We start from the raw sequence: 13,847 nt of genomic DNA on the forward strand, positions 1-13,847 counted from the left end.
GCAGAGGGACTTTCTAGGAGCTAAGCTGTTGCTTGGCTATCTTTGTGCCATACGTGACTTCTGTTTGAGTTCCAGCGTTAGCCAGAGAGTCTAACATATATTGCCAACCCTCTCCCTGCCCAGAACTCTTATGGCTGGCTCTAAGGCAGATCGGGTGTTTATTCCATATCCTTGATGATAAACTGTGATTTTGTTCTGGGGAATGTCCCTTTTCCCATTCAAGTGTATGATCATATTTTCAAGCAATCGCATTTACATTCAGCCTGGAAACTTTCTGCCCAGTTCTCAAGTTCTACCACCAGCAGCTTGGATACTGCAGAATGCTGATTTAGCTCATAGGCCGCATTGAGCCACATTGCCATGGTAACCAGCAGACAGACCTGAGAGAAGCAAGGCTGCAGAGAAACTGTAGCCATCACCAAACAGCAAATCAAAGGGAAGTGTCTCAGGAGAGATTTCTAATTATCACACATTTGTCCTTGCAGCCAAACCAGGATGCAATGGAAATGGTGCCTTTGGCACTAGCATCTTAGGTCACAAAATCAGGTAAACTTTCCTGGGCTCCTTTGGGAATGCCACAGAGTCTCCTGCTGCCTTAGGTGTATTGAAATAGATTCTTAGATTGACCTTTCCCTTAGAGTTGTCACCAAGTCCTTGGCAGTGATAACTCAAATGCTGTACAGCTTAAGGTATTTTATGGACGGCAAGGCAATTTTAAAAAGTCTCACACCTGTAAGCCGGATATAATAGCTAATAGCATCTGAGATGATTCTGACATCTTAACGAGATTGCCTCTGTTTATTCCTTATTTTATTCTTTTTTGTTCTCTTTAATATAAGCAAGCTTATTTCAATAATCTTTAATGCAAGTGAAGTACTAACTAATATGTTTATATGCAAATATATGCAAATCATATAGTAAGATAGGGCTTCTAGAGTAACAACTGGTAACATCCATGTTTACTTATAAAGAAAGTGCTCAAGGTTACAAAGCTGTCACGAAAGATTTACTAATAATTTGCTGGGGAAATAGTTGTAGAAATCCTTTTTCTGCTTTTAAATGTGCTGAGATCAAGGCTGTCTGATTCTTGAGACAGGGAGAATGTGATAAATGAAGACACAACATCACACGAATAAAATTCGAATTGCCTGTGCTAAGAGAGTGGCTTTGAACTTCTCCTTGCAGTCGGACCAAGCTGCAAAGGCATCTGCATTCGTAGAGGTCTTTAACGTATCTGTTCTGCATTAATTCATATTTCTGAATGGCATATGCTGGAGGCTGGCCTGAATCACCTTTGTTTTATTAAAGGTGCATTTAAGGTCAACTACCACTAACTGCATTGTTAAATATTGATTTAGCCATTTGAATTAATGTAATTTTCAGTACTTTTTCTACTTAATATACACCAGCACTCCCATGACCCAGTCAGACAGAAGATCAATACATGGGCACTCAGCTTGTATTGAAGCTGGGGTTGACTGCTTGCTTGTTTTCCTGTGAAGGCCAAAGTGTTCAAGATAATGGGCTACTGGTTTATCTACTTACCTTCTGCAAAACTTGTGAATGCTTTCATCTCTTGCAGGATGTTTTTGACCTATTTAGTGATCAGTGTCTCTCAGAGCTCTGAGCAATTAGGTTTCCCTTGTCGAGGAACAAATGGTAGCAAGAAAGCAAAAACCCAAATCTGAAACATTAAAATAGCCAGGTCGGCACTACATGGATTCACATTTCAAGACTTGAAACAAGCCTTAGGTTACTTTACTCAGCACTTTCATCTTACTGGTGATGAAACTGAGAGTTTAAATGACTTTTCAAACTGCTGGAGTCAGAACTAGAATCTTTGACTTCTAAAGATTCACTTTTCATTGTACTTATTGACTTGTAGTATGTATCATTTATTTTTCTGCAAACTGAGGCAAAGTAAAGGAATTTTGTGACCATATTCATTAAAAATATCATTGTATCAGGCTTAGAGGAGGTTGGTATTAAAATGAAATAGTTTATTTTAGTAGACTCTAAATGGAGACTCCATCCCTATGAGCTGCCAGGAGAATATTGCTTCCTTGGTAAGCTCTCAGCTTATCTCTCTAATCTCTAGATAATACCAACTGGCTTCACTTACTCTGGTTTATTGAGATCAATTGATCTGTAGTTGGTGTACGTTCTTTTCCTGCCTACCCTCCAGTTAAGCCTAGAGGTGCCGGGGGCTGTCTTTGCCACTGTATACAAAAAGTCTGCCTAAGAATGCAGCAATCATTTGAGGAAACAGTCAAGAGTCAGAGACCAAGCCCTGGCAATGTGAAGTGTCTGGATTTAGACATGCCTACACTTAGTGATACCCCTGAAAATTTAGATTCTGTAAGTGAGTAAATGCCCTTATTTGCTTAAACTGTTTTTTTTTTTTTAAAAATACAACAAAGAGTCTCAACTTCCTGATGAATACATAAGCTGAGTTGGGTATTTGAGAAATACTTGGATCTTGATGGTGTAGTATCAAGCTTCAAAATCATGGGGTAGTTTCACAAAAATTTCTTACAGCATTTCTAAATGTGTTACAACAGGCCAGGTAATAGGTCTCAGGTAAACATCTATATCCAAGATCCCTCCTTTCAGTCTGTATCTAGAAAAACACATGTACAGTATGACCATTGTAAACTGCCATTTTATGTTCAAAGTCATTACATAATGTCAGTGCTTCCAGGGTTCAATAATACCTTAATGATGGTAGGGTATCGTCTTCATTGTAAAAGCTAAAGTTGTCTAAGTTGGTTTTTTTGGTCAAAACTTTCACTTTAGGAAAATTTTTCTGTTCCAAAACTGAAATTGATTATTAAGAAAGGAAAGCACAGAGATTGAAATTACAGACTTTTTAGCCCTGGAAGAATAACCTTGGAGATGGTTCGAGACTCTCAATTTACAGTTAACACTGAGGCCCTGAGGGTTTAGATGACTTGGCCTCAGCTGTACAGCTCCTTTAGTGGTGGAACTGACACTAATACCCCCATCTCCAACTGGAGCACTTTCCTCTGTTCTGACATTGACAGCCTGATGGACTTGCTTGTCTCCTCTTACTTGGTAGCATGCTGGGAGATACTTTCTATCACTGGGCTGCCTGTGGTCAAAAATTTCTAATGTTTAGATGATATAGGACAGTAGCACAATTTACTGACAGCTGTGGAAGTAATTTGGTTTATGTCCACATTTTCTAAGTGCAAGCAAAGGTGTTGTAGCACTCCAGTCCCTGTAGAGCTTACGAATGTAATTAGAAAATAGAAGTTTAAACAAGGCAAAAAGAATTAAATTAAGTGGAACAAACACAATAAACAGAATCAAATCTTTTGTCTCAGCACCTGGTTACAAAATGAGGCCCAGGGATCAATGATGAGAGACACACAGCTTTTAAGTAGTATCTCCACCTGCAAAAGATGGTAGTGGATGCAGATTTGTTCACTCCATTTCTTTGGGCAGTTTTTATTCACGTCACATAGACCTCCTCACAAACACTCTGCAGTTATATGCAATTAAATGAACTTATTGACGTAAAGGAGACTTGATATATTAAAAAATATTAAATATTAATGATTTTTGGCTCTATGTATTGGATGTAGTGTTCATGGAGAAAAAGTCTATAAGAACTGCAACATCAAAATTATAAAATGTCTAGATGTGAAGTTCATAAAGCTGAAACTACTTTTTTCTTAAACAAAGGCAGATGCTTTGTGTAGATGGATATCTTTTTCTGTGTTCTAGGCATTTGCTTTCATTTTTGAAACCCTTTTAAGTGCTACATGAGGCACCTGGCCCTGGAGTGAAAAGAGATTAAAAACACCTTGGGGAATCTTAATTCCCTCTAAATCACTTTTTTCTCCCTTAAAAAAAAGAAGTTGGTCTTGAATGAAATATGGAACCTTATCCACCTTGCGAATAATCTACTCTCTTCTCTTGCCCCAGAGTTCCAGGGCTTGCCGACAGATAGGGGGTGATTAAAAATTCTCATCGTGCCCATGTGCCTTGTGCCCTCTCCTTTGTCATTCTGCAGTTGGGTATCAAAGCTGTAGCATCTATGTTCTTTGAAGACTAAGCAGGTTGGACATGCAATTTAGATGAAAAACAATTACTCTGTGTTAGCTTGCTTTTGGCAAGAGTGTATTAAGGCTCATCTCACTGATGGGAAACAAAAGCTGCACTTCATCTTCATGAATTTCAAATGAGGGAGAGAGAGAGAGGAGGAAACAGTTTTCTGGCAGGAGCTTTTCTGCATAACCTTTCTCTGATGAGTGGGTTCCTTTCTTGATAGAATACCCTCAGTATTGGCTTGGATAATAATGTGTTTCTTTCGATGCACAGATGGTGCAAATGATCATGTGGTTCTACTGGTGGGGAGCCTTTGAAACACAAAAAGAGGGCTAAGCAGATGAAGTACATTCTGTGGCATTTTTTTGAACTTACGAAGGGAAGAGAATTAATAGCCATATTGTACTGGTATCTTTTGTTATAAATGGGTTTGGTTTTGAGAAAACAAGCAAACAAAAGGCAAATTTGCATATTTGTGAATCATCTACGCTTCGAGTGAAATTGAACCTTGAGAAAGAGCACTTTATCTCTATGAGTTCAGTTCAGGTAGTTACACTATGTCACCAACTTGTGGATAACATGTCACACATTTTTTGTGATGTCAGAATGAGTTCTTGGCCTTGACTGTTGAAGACAGAGCATCCTGAGCCAAATGGGACAGTTGCTGAGTGAGGACACCAAACCTACTCTTAGGAGGCACCTATTGCCAACAATATTATCCAGATAAAAAACACAAAAGAAACATCAAAGGCAGTACTGAAAGGGAATAAAGGTCACCCCGGGCCAGCAGGCATCACATGTGTCTATAGGAATGTGTGTTAAGGGGAATAAGGCCAGATTTATGGATATGAGACCTGTGCAGTCACTTGAGGCCCTGTGTTCAAAAGGCCTCATGCTTGGTTTGATAAATGGTTTGGCTCTGTGTTCTCACCCAAATTTCACCTCGAATTGTAATCCCCATGGTACCCTCACATTGAGGAAAGTGACCTGGTGGGAGGTGATTGGATCATGAGGGCAGTTTCCCTTATGCTGTTCTCATGATAGTGAGTTCTCACTAGATGTGATGGTTTTATAAGTGTTGGACAGTTCCTCCTCTACATGTTCTTTCTCTCACCTGCCACCATGTAAGATGTGCCTGCTTCCCCTTCCCCCATCATGGTAAGTTTCCTGAGGCCTCTCCAACCATGCAGAATTGTGAGTCAATTAAACCTCTTTTCTTTATAAATTACCCAGTCTTGGGTATTTGTTTACAACAGTGTGAAAATGAACTAATATACTTAACTTGATGCTCTGTTCTAGCTGTCTTGAAATTCTTACTGACTTTTGAACTTGGAGCCCTACATCTTCATTTTGTACTGGTCCCCACATATTTTATAGCCAATCTGAAGGAAGAGAGAGAGGTGATGGGGGATGAAGGGTATGGGGAGTGTACGCTATGGTTGCCTGCTGTCAAAGTTCTCCAGGTATGACATTAGAGTATAACTCTCCTACTATAGACAGTAGAGTCAATTGCTCCTTGAGGGCAGGCAGAGTGAATGGTATCTTCTGGAGACAGCTTTGAAAGAAAGGTCGCTTTCCCCCCATGAGCTACGTGTCTCTTCACGTATTCACCTCAGCATGTTATATTCTTAGAGTCAAAACGTGTACCATACCTGAAGTTAATACTATGTGAGTCACTTTAAAATAAGACATGTTTTGTTGACTCGTGGCTAACATGTAGAAAATCTATAATTTTTTTCCTAGAAAGTAAGGCCTAGATTTCAGTTCAGGCTATGAACAGATTTTTATTTCTGTATGATATTTGTGGTTTTAAGTTAAATTGCAATTTTCCCTTATAGTCTGTGGTTAAATTCTAATCCCTAAGCTAGTTAATGTTGGGGAGCTGGTAAGATTCTACTAAATTCTTCAACTTTAAATATATCCTATAATGAAAAAGTGGCTCTAGGCTTGATATATATATTGTAGGACATTTATGAGAAGCAATACAGCATAGAGAAAAGGCTTTTATTGAGACAGAATTGGATCCAAGTTCTGGCTCTGCCACTTAAGAGCTCCATGCTGTTAGAAAAGTCATTTCATTGCATTAAGATGATTTCCTCAATAGTAAAATCAGGATAAGCATATTACTTTTCATGGGTTATGTCAGTATTAAAAGAAATAGCAAATATAAAATGATTAGAATAGTTCATGGCATGTGGTGCAGGTGTTTTTAGAAGTATATGAATTTAGACTGGGCATGGTGGTATGCATCTATAAACCCAGCTCCTTGGGAGGTTGAGGAGGGAGGATCACCCGAGCCTAGGCATATGAGGCTGCAGTGAGCTATGATTGCGCCACTCTCCTCCAGTCCAACCTGCATGACAGAGTGAGAACCTGTCTCTAAAAATCAACAGCAACAAAACGGTATGAATTTAGTTATTTGTAGTTACCTGGCTACTACTCACTCTTCTTAATATTAACCTTATTGTGTGGACTAACCTCACTATTCAAAGTCCATGTTCAAATGAGATTTCATCCTAAATGCATTTAGAAAAGAAAGGAAAACAATCCAGAAAGTGTAAACTAACAATTTTTAAGCATATTTATTCATAAAATGTTTATAACTTTTCTATATAAAGTATGTGACTTTTTACCCAATAGGCTTAGAATTAGATCTATATAGGGTGTACATAAAAATTTTTTCAACTCTGAATCTGAATGTTTCCCTTTGTCTTTTATAGCCTCCCAAATGTCCACATAGATAGTATCAACCCTTAATGCAAATTACAAGAATGTTATTTTAAAATGTAATAAAAAGTGACCAAGCTGACCTAAACCCCACAACAGCATGAATGGCTTTCATTTATCTAGCATTTAGTTCACTCCTAAATGGTAAGTATATCAGTTGTAAGTCCACCGCCATGTGTCTCCCTTAGTGAAGGCCCTATTTCATGGTTAACATCATAGCTGTGAAATTGAAACCTCTGCTTTCCATCTTATGAGGAAGGCCCTCTGTGTTGGGGGTTGGGGTGGGGTTTAAAAACATAGGATGTTTATAAATTCCTGATGAAACTTTAAAATGTAAATACAGTATATGAAAGAAACTTGTAAACATCTCTTGCAAACCTATTTTGTAGAGTTTTTAATACTATACAATTCAAAAATCTAGACCAGCACAACTACCATCTTTGGTGATGCATTGTTCATTCTGATTTTCCAAGCCATTGAGAACATTCTGCACTTGGTGCTGAGTGATTTCATGAACCGCCATCTGTGAACACAATCCTAAATTTATTCACTGTGTGGTTTTGATGAGGAGGCAGGTTTTTGTAGGACCTGTTTTTTTTTTTTTTTTTTTTTTAAGTCTGAGTGGGTTTTGAGAATGCAGCCAAGTAATTCATCCCAGTCTACTCATATTTTCTTAAAAGGATATCATGGATGAACCATTAACCCTTTGAAATAAAATCACCCAGGAAGAAAACATGATAAAAAAATAATGAAATTGTTATAATTTAGGGAAAAACTTCATAACATCTCAAAGTAACACCACATAAACTGTGTATATATTTTACAAAAAGAATCAGTTACACTTCCCTGACAGCAGATATTGAGTAAAATCAACATTAATATTAAAAACTTTCCATTCAAATTTCAAATTGTGTACTTTTATAAAATCACCTTATGTATATATCTACATACCGTCATCTTTAAACTTATACACATTTCACATTGCTGCATAGATCTAGTAAATGCGTTTTCTGCCTTCCAAGGGACATGCATTTTTAAATGAATAAATCACTTAAATGAGTCAAAGGATTGGTACGCTGTATTAACAGAAGGAAACTTCTATCACTTTTAGAAAATATCTAAGCTCTCTTTCAGAGACCTCCTTTCCCTCTAAATTCCTGGTTAAACTAAGAGAACAAAATCCAAAGTCAATGAAATTTTTACTAGAATAGTTCCAATTTTAATATGGTATTTGGTTGTAGTGGTAAGGGGGAGCAGTTTAGGAGAATACTGTTTTCTTTCCATAATTCTTTGAAGTTATTTATTTCTTTTTTTTTTTTTTTTTTTTTTTTTTTGAGACGGAGTCTTGCTCTGTCACCCAGGCTGGAGTGCAGTGGCCAGATCTTGGCTCACTGCAAGCTCCGCCTCCCGGGTTCACGCCATTCTCCTGCCTCAGCCTCCCGAGTAGCTGGGACTACAGGCACCCGCCACCTCGCCCGGCTAGTTTTTTTGTAATTTTTAGTAGAGACGGGGTTTCACCGTGTTAGCCAGGATGGTCTCGATCTCCTGACCTCGTGATCCGCCCGTCTCGGCCTCCCAAAGTGCTGGGATTACAGGCTTGAGCCACCGCGCCCGGCCTGAAGTTATTTATTTCTTTACCTAACTTTTTTACACTAGAAATTTTTGATTAGCTATAATATACTTTCATCACACCATTTTATGACTTTTAAAAATGAAGTTATAATAAGTAATATTGAGTGACTTGCATTAGGGTGGCCACTGTGGATGGACCCTTGGTGGCAGGGGGAATATGATTCAGAAAAAAAAAAGTCTGCGTCACAGTAAAAAAAAATATAGGTTTGGGGCCTGCTGACTTTCTTCAGCATCATGTTGCTCTAGAGCAATTGTATATATACAATTCTTTCTCAGACTACATGACTATAACACCAAAAGCAACGGCAACAAAAGCCAAGATTGACAAATGGAATCTAATTAAACTGAAGAGTTTCTGCACAGCAAAAGAAACTATCATCAGAGTGAACAGGCAACCTACAGAATGGGAGAACATTTTGCAATCTATCCATCTGACAAAGGGCTAACATCCAGAATCTACAAAGAACTTAAACAAATTTACAAGAAAACCACATCAAAAGGTGGGCAAAGGATATGAATGGACACTTATCAAAAGAAGACATTTATGTGGCCAAGAAGCATATGAAAAGCTCATCATCACTGGTCATTAGAGAAATTCAAATCAAAACCACAGTGAGATACCATCTCATGCCAGTTAGAATGGTGATCATGAAAAAGTCAGGAAACAACAGATGCTGGAGAGGATGTGGAGAAATGGGAACACTTTTACACTGTTGGTGGGAGTGTAAATTAGTTCAGCCATTGTGGAAGACAGTGTGGTGATTCTTCAAGGATCTAGAACCAGAAATACCATTTGACCCAGCAATTCCATTACTTTGGTATATACCCAAAGGAATATAAATCATTCTACGATAGGCACATGCACACGTATGTTTATTGCAGCAATATTCACAATAACAAAGACTTGGAATGAACCCAAATGCCCATCAATGATAGACTGGATAAAGAAAATGTGGCACATACACACCATGGAATACTATACAGCCATAAAAAAGGATGGATTCATATCCTTTGCAGGGACATGGATGAAGCTGGAGACCATGATTCTCAGCAAACTAACACAAGAACAGAAAACCAAATGCTGCATCATGTTCTCACTCATAAGTGGGAGCTGAACAATGAGAACACATGGACACAGGGAGGGGAACATCACACACTGGGGCCTGTCGGAGGGGTATGGGGCTACGGGAGGGATAGCATTAGGAGAAATACCTAATGTAGATGATGGGTTGATGGGTGCAGCAAACCACCATAGCATGTGTATACCTATGTAACAAACCTGCATGTTCTGCAAATGTCTCCCAGAACTTAAAGTGTAATAAATTTCTTTGTCTTAGTTTCTTAATCTGAAAAGGTGGTTGTTTAGATTGGAAGTGATATGCAAAGCACCCAGTACACTAGATAGAATGATATAGTTGATGGCTAACAACACTAATTACAGACAGGTATATGCTGAACCCTTCCGACTTCCTATTCTGCACACAGGTTGCAGAAAGCCAGAGTACTCAAAAACTTATGAAGTGCCCTTGAACTCCTTTCTACAGAGTGGGCTGTGAAAATCTACAGTAACATACATCCTTATGCCACAGAAAATAGAGTTGTGCTCAAAAATAGCCTTTTGACCTTTCTTTGGTTTTGCTTATAACAGAAAATAATGGATTTTTTTTTTTTTTAGGTCTTGGAATACAGCATCATGCTAAAATGAAGTAGTTATCTTTACCAATAAATATGAATATTGTCCTTTTTTAGAAGGGTATTTTCCACTTATATTCCTTACATTATAAATATATAAAATCTAGTCATGTTTTATTGCTTGAAATCAAGACTTTGTTTAGCTTAAATGAACAGAACTTCCAATGCTGCCATTCTCAAATGCAGTGTTTTCTTTTGGGTGGTGAATTCAGAATTTCTCTGTACTTAAAAATTAAAACACATGTGGCATTTTTTCCTTAAAAGCAGTTCAGTGATCTATTTCTATTTTAGATTATCCCAAATTTCTACTTAAGAACTATGAATTTTAATAATCAGCAATCAGGTCTTTCTACGCATCAGGCTGTTGGCTGTAATTAAACAAAATGCCTGGAGTTTTCCAGTTGGATGGATATGACAATGAATCAGTGATCAAAAATTGTTGTCGAATGAAACAATACCAATAGGGGCCATCTGCGTTTGCTCAGAACTCATATGATTCTGGCATGTATCTACTTTTCTATAAATCTTGAGCTTCAAAGAGGCTGAAAATTCTTTTTGTAATGATTTTTCCTGGTTGATTTTGCTTAATAAAACTAATGTACAGTTGTTGAGAATGAACACAGAAAAGGGCACTGGGAACATGTGGCTTTTGTCTAATTTCCAGGACAAGAGGCTAGTACCTTTGAAAACAAAATCAATTCTGAAAATGATATGGAACATATGCTAGAGTAATTTTAGAGTCTGCATTCATCTTCAACATGAAATCCTAGAAACTTCGAGAGTATTCACTGGAAATACAGAAATCCTTTTTGGTTCTGACACATTTCTTCTTCTTTCAATAAAAACCAGACCTGGGCTGGTGCCAGCATTAAGCCCTGGGGCAGCTGGAATGAAGCTGACACCAGGTGAAATTCCACGATCTATCATACCAGCTACACAGGGAACTTAAATACTTCACCCCCAACATTTTGACACAATGCAATTATTTTGTTTTTGACAGACAGCATTTGTTTGTTTGAAAAGGTTATTGCTAAAAGTACCATCTTCAGATAAATGTACTCAGATTTGTATTTTAGATGTATTTCACAGCTGCACTTTTATAAATAGGTCGAAAAATAGCTAGATACTGATTTATGTTTGACAGCTCATTTTGGTGGTATTCAGAATTTCTGCAACGATACTTTGGCTTGTTCCCTTGAGTCTTCACAGCTCATGAAAACTCCAAACAGCATTAAAGGCACAAAAAAAATCTTTAATATGATATGTTCAAACCTCAGTGGATTATCTTGCTCCAGATTTTCCAAACTAGCTTCAGTTTGGAACCATTTCCTTCAATTCTTTGTTTGAACAATTATTGCAGTTGGCTGAATATGTTCAGTGAATAATGAAAGGCTTGCTCCGTGTTAATTTAGACAAGAAAATGGGCCAGGTGTAGTGGCTTATGCCTGTAATCCTAGCACTTTGGGAGGCCAAAAGTGGGAGGATCCCTTGAGCCCAGGGGTTTGAGTCCAGCCTGGGCAACATACAGAGACTCTGTCTCTAAAAAATAAAAAAGCCAGGCATGGTGACACCACACCTGTAGTCCCAGCTTACTTGGGAGGCTGAGATGGGAGAACTGCTTGAGCCCCGGAGGTGGAGGCTGCAGTGAGCTGTGCTTGCACCATTGCACTCCAGCCTGAGTGACCAAGCAAGACTGCCTCAAACAAACAAAAATTGCCCAGGCCAAAGTGCCGTATCTGTGGATAAGTGTGCTTTTTATATATTGGTTTTTCCTGTTGGTAAAAAACCATGGATTCTGGAACCTGACTGCCTGTCTTCCAAATGGCCTCTGAAGGGAATGTTGCATATGTTTCCAAACTTCTTGTTTCAGTTTCCTCATCTGTACATTTTGGACACTAACAGTGTATCCATTTCATGGTGAGTTATGAGGATTAAGCAGGTTAATACACATGGAAAATGTAGAAATGCTTGGCTTATGGGGGATCTGCAATTATATATGTATATATGTATACATATATGTATATGTTTGTATCTATACCTAGATGTGTATATATTATATAAACTAGTACAAATAGTAACTGATAATAATCTTTCATCTTATTCCTGCTTCCATCATTGATTATGTGAAAGTTGTACTACCAAATGTGTTGAGTAGCTTATGAAATAACTGAACTAGACTCTATCAAAGATATAAAGAAAATACATGTAGCTGTTTTGAAAAAAATTATCATAAATTCTCTCATTTGATCCTCAAATATTTTCAAGGTCCAGAGAGGATTTAAGTTGCTGGAACAATCCACCTAGTCTTTCAGATGTGATTATATAATTGATGGGATCTGGATATCACTGATCACAAAACACAATAAAGGACCTGAGGCAACATCTTTGTACTTTCTCCAGGTGGGGAAAATGTTTTTGTTCTACTTGGTAAATGGCCTCTCCAGTGTTTCTTGGAGACCTCAATAAATGATTATTTTCCAGCATTCTATCACATGCCAAATGTTTTACTCTCATTTCCCTGAGGTTCTGGTCTGTCAGCACTTGTCCTGAAGCTGAGTACAGACATGGCATAGGTAAAGTGCACAGTGAAGATTGCTGCAGGAAAGTCTGAAGCCCTTCCCTCTTGAAGATGAAAAATCTTCTGGCCTCACCCCCACCCCTCCAGATCTTAAGACTGACTCTCGTTTGAAGATGTGTGTTTTGCTTTACTTTCCTCTGTGAGTGCTCAGCACAGAGCAGTATCTACTTTTCCTGTTTTACATTTTTCATTTTAAAGATCCAATTACCTCAAGTCCTTTTCTTGAATATTGCAGTGGGCCTGCTGACCTAATAATTCTCTCACCTCTAATTTCCATCATCATCTCTACTTGAAGCTGCATCACACATACACCCACCTGAATGTATGAGATTCCCCCGCCGCAGGAAGAAATGGCTCATATCATTTGAGAGCCTAGTCTCAAGGGCATCATCAATGCTGTTTCCTCATGTTCAATGGCATTTTCTGGTGTGTCGTATTAGATTTAGTTACGGTATCACCAACTATAGTAGTGCAGCCGCTCTGCTCTTCAGAAATGCTGAAACAGGCACAGTTTGGAGGTGCTAGGAAAGTCCATTGCTCAGTGAGTTTGAAGGTTCAATAGTTTGGAAGCTTTTCTAAGTTCATTCCTTTATCATTCTCTGTGGCTGCTAGAGCTAGCCAGTGGTTATATGTTTTTTTCTTTTTTTTAATTTGATGTAGTATTGTCAAATCTCTGATAAATTTACATTTCCTTTTTCTTGGGGATTTGGCAATGGGAAGAAGTTTCCATTTTCTTGAAGGCGTTTGAAAGGATAACTCTGAACTTCATTTATAGAAAGTATAATGCTGTGAAATAAAGATAATATGAAAATAATGACAGCTACCATTGTTGAGGGTCTGCTTTGCACCGAACACCATTACAAGTGTTTGATGTATCATACATTTTTTAGCTACACAAGAATACAGTAGTCTTGCAAGGCAGGTATTTGCACTGTACCATAGGCAAGCTCAGAGAAGAGGGTTCTTGCTTAAGATGGCATAGTACAAAAGAGAGAGGAAAGCCTTCTTGTGACACATCCTCTCTTTTCTCTGACGAGGAGCTTAGCTTCTGAGATGCTCCAGTGCATCTTGTGGGTCTAGTGCATTTTGTTTTCTGGAGGAATTGCCTACTGGTGGGGATGCCAAACAAAGTGCCGACCCACTG

At 38.3% G+C, this 13,847-nt stretch overlaps 1 long non-coding RNA gene across 6 annotated transcripts in view; it reads left to right on the forward strand.

The window, feature by feature from the left end:
- Window positions 1-313: 313 nt before the first annotated feature.
- LOC105463157 (uncharacterized) overlaps window positions 314-13,847 on the forward strand; it is an 833,151-nt gene continuing 819,617 nt past the window's right edge. For all 6 annotated transcript variants that reach the window (XR_011624711.1, XR_011624710.1, XR_011624712.1 and 3 more), the window contains exon 1: window positions 314-546. This is a non-coding gene — a long non-coding RNA (uncharacterized lncRNA). The remainder of the gene's footprint in view (window positions 547-13,847) is intronic.

This window comes from Macaca nemestrina, chromosome 6, assembly GCF_043159975.1.
Source record: "Macaca nemestrina isolate mMacNem1 chromosome 6, mMacNem.hap1, whole genome shotgun sequence".
Classification (NCBI taxonomy): Eukaryota; Metazoa; Chordata; class Mammalia; order Primates; family Cercopithecidae; genus Macaca; species Macaca nemestrina.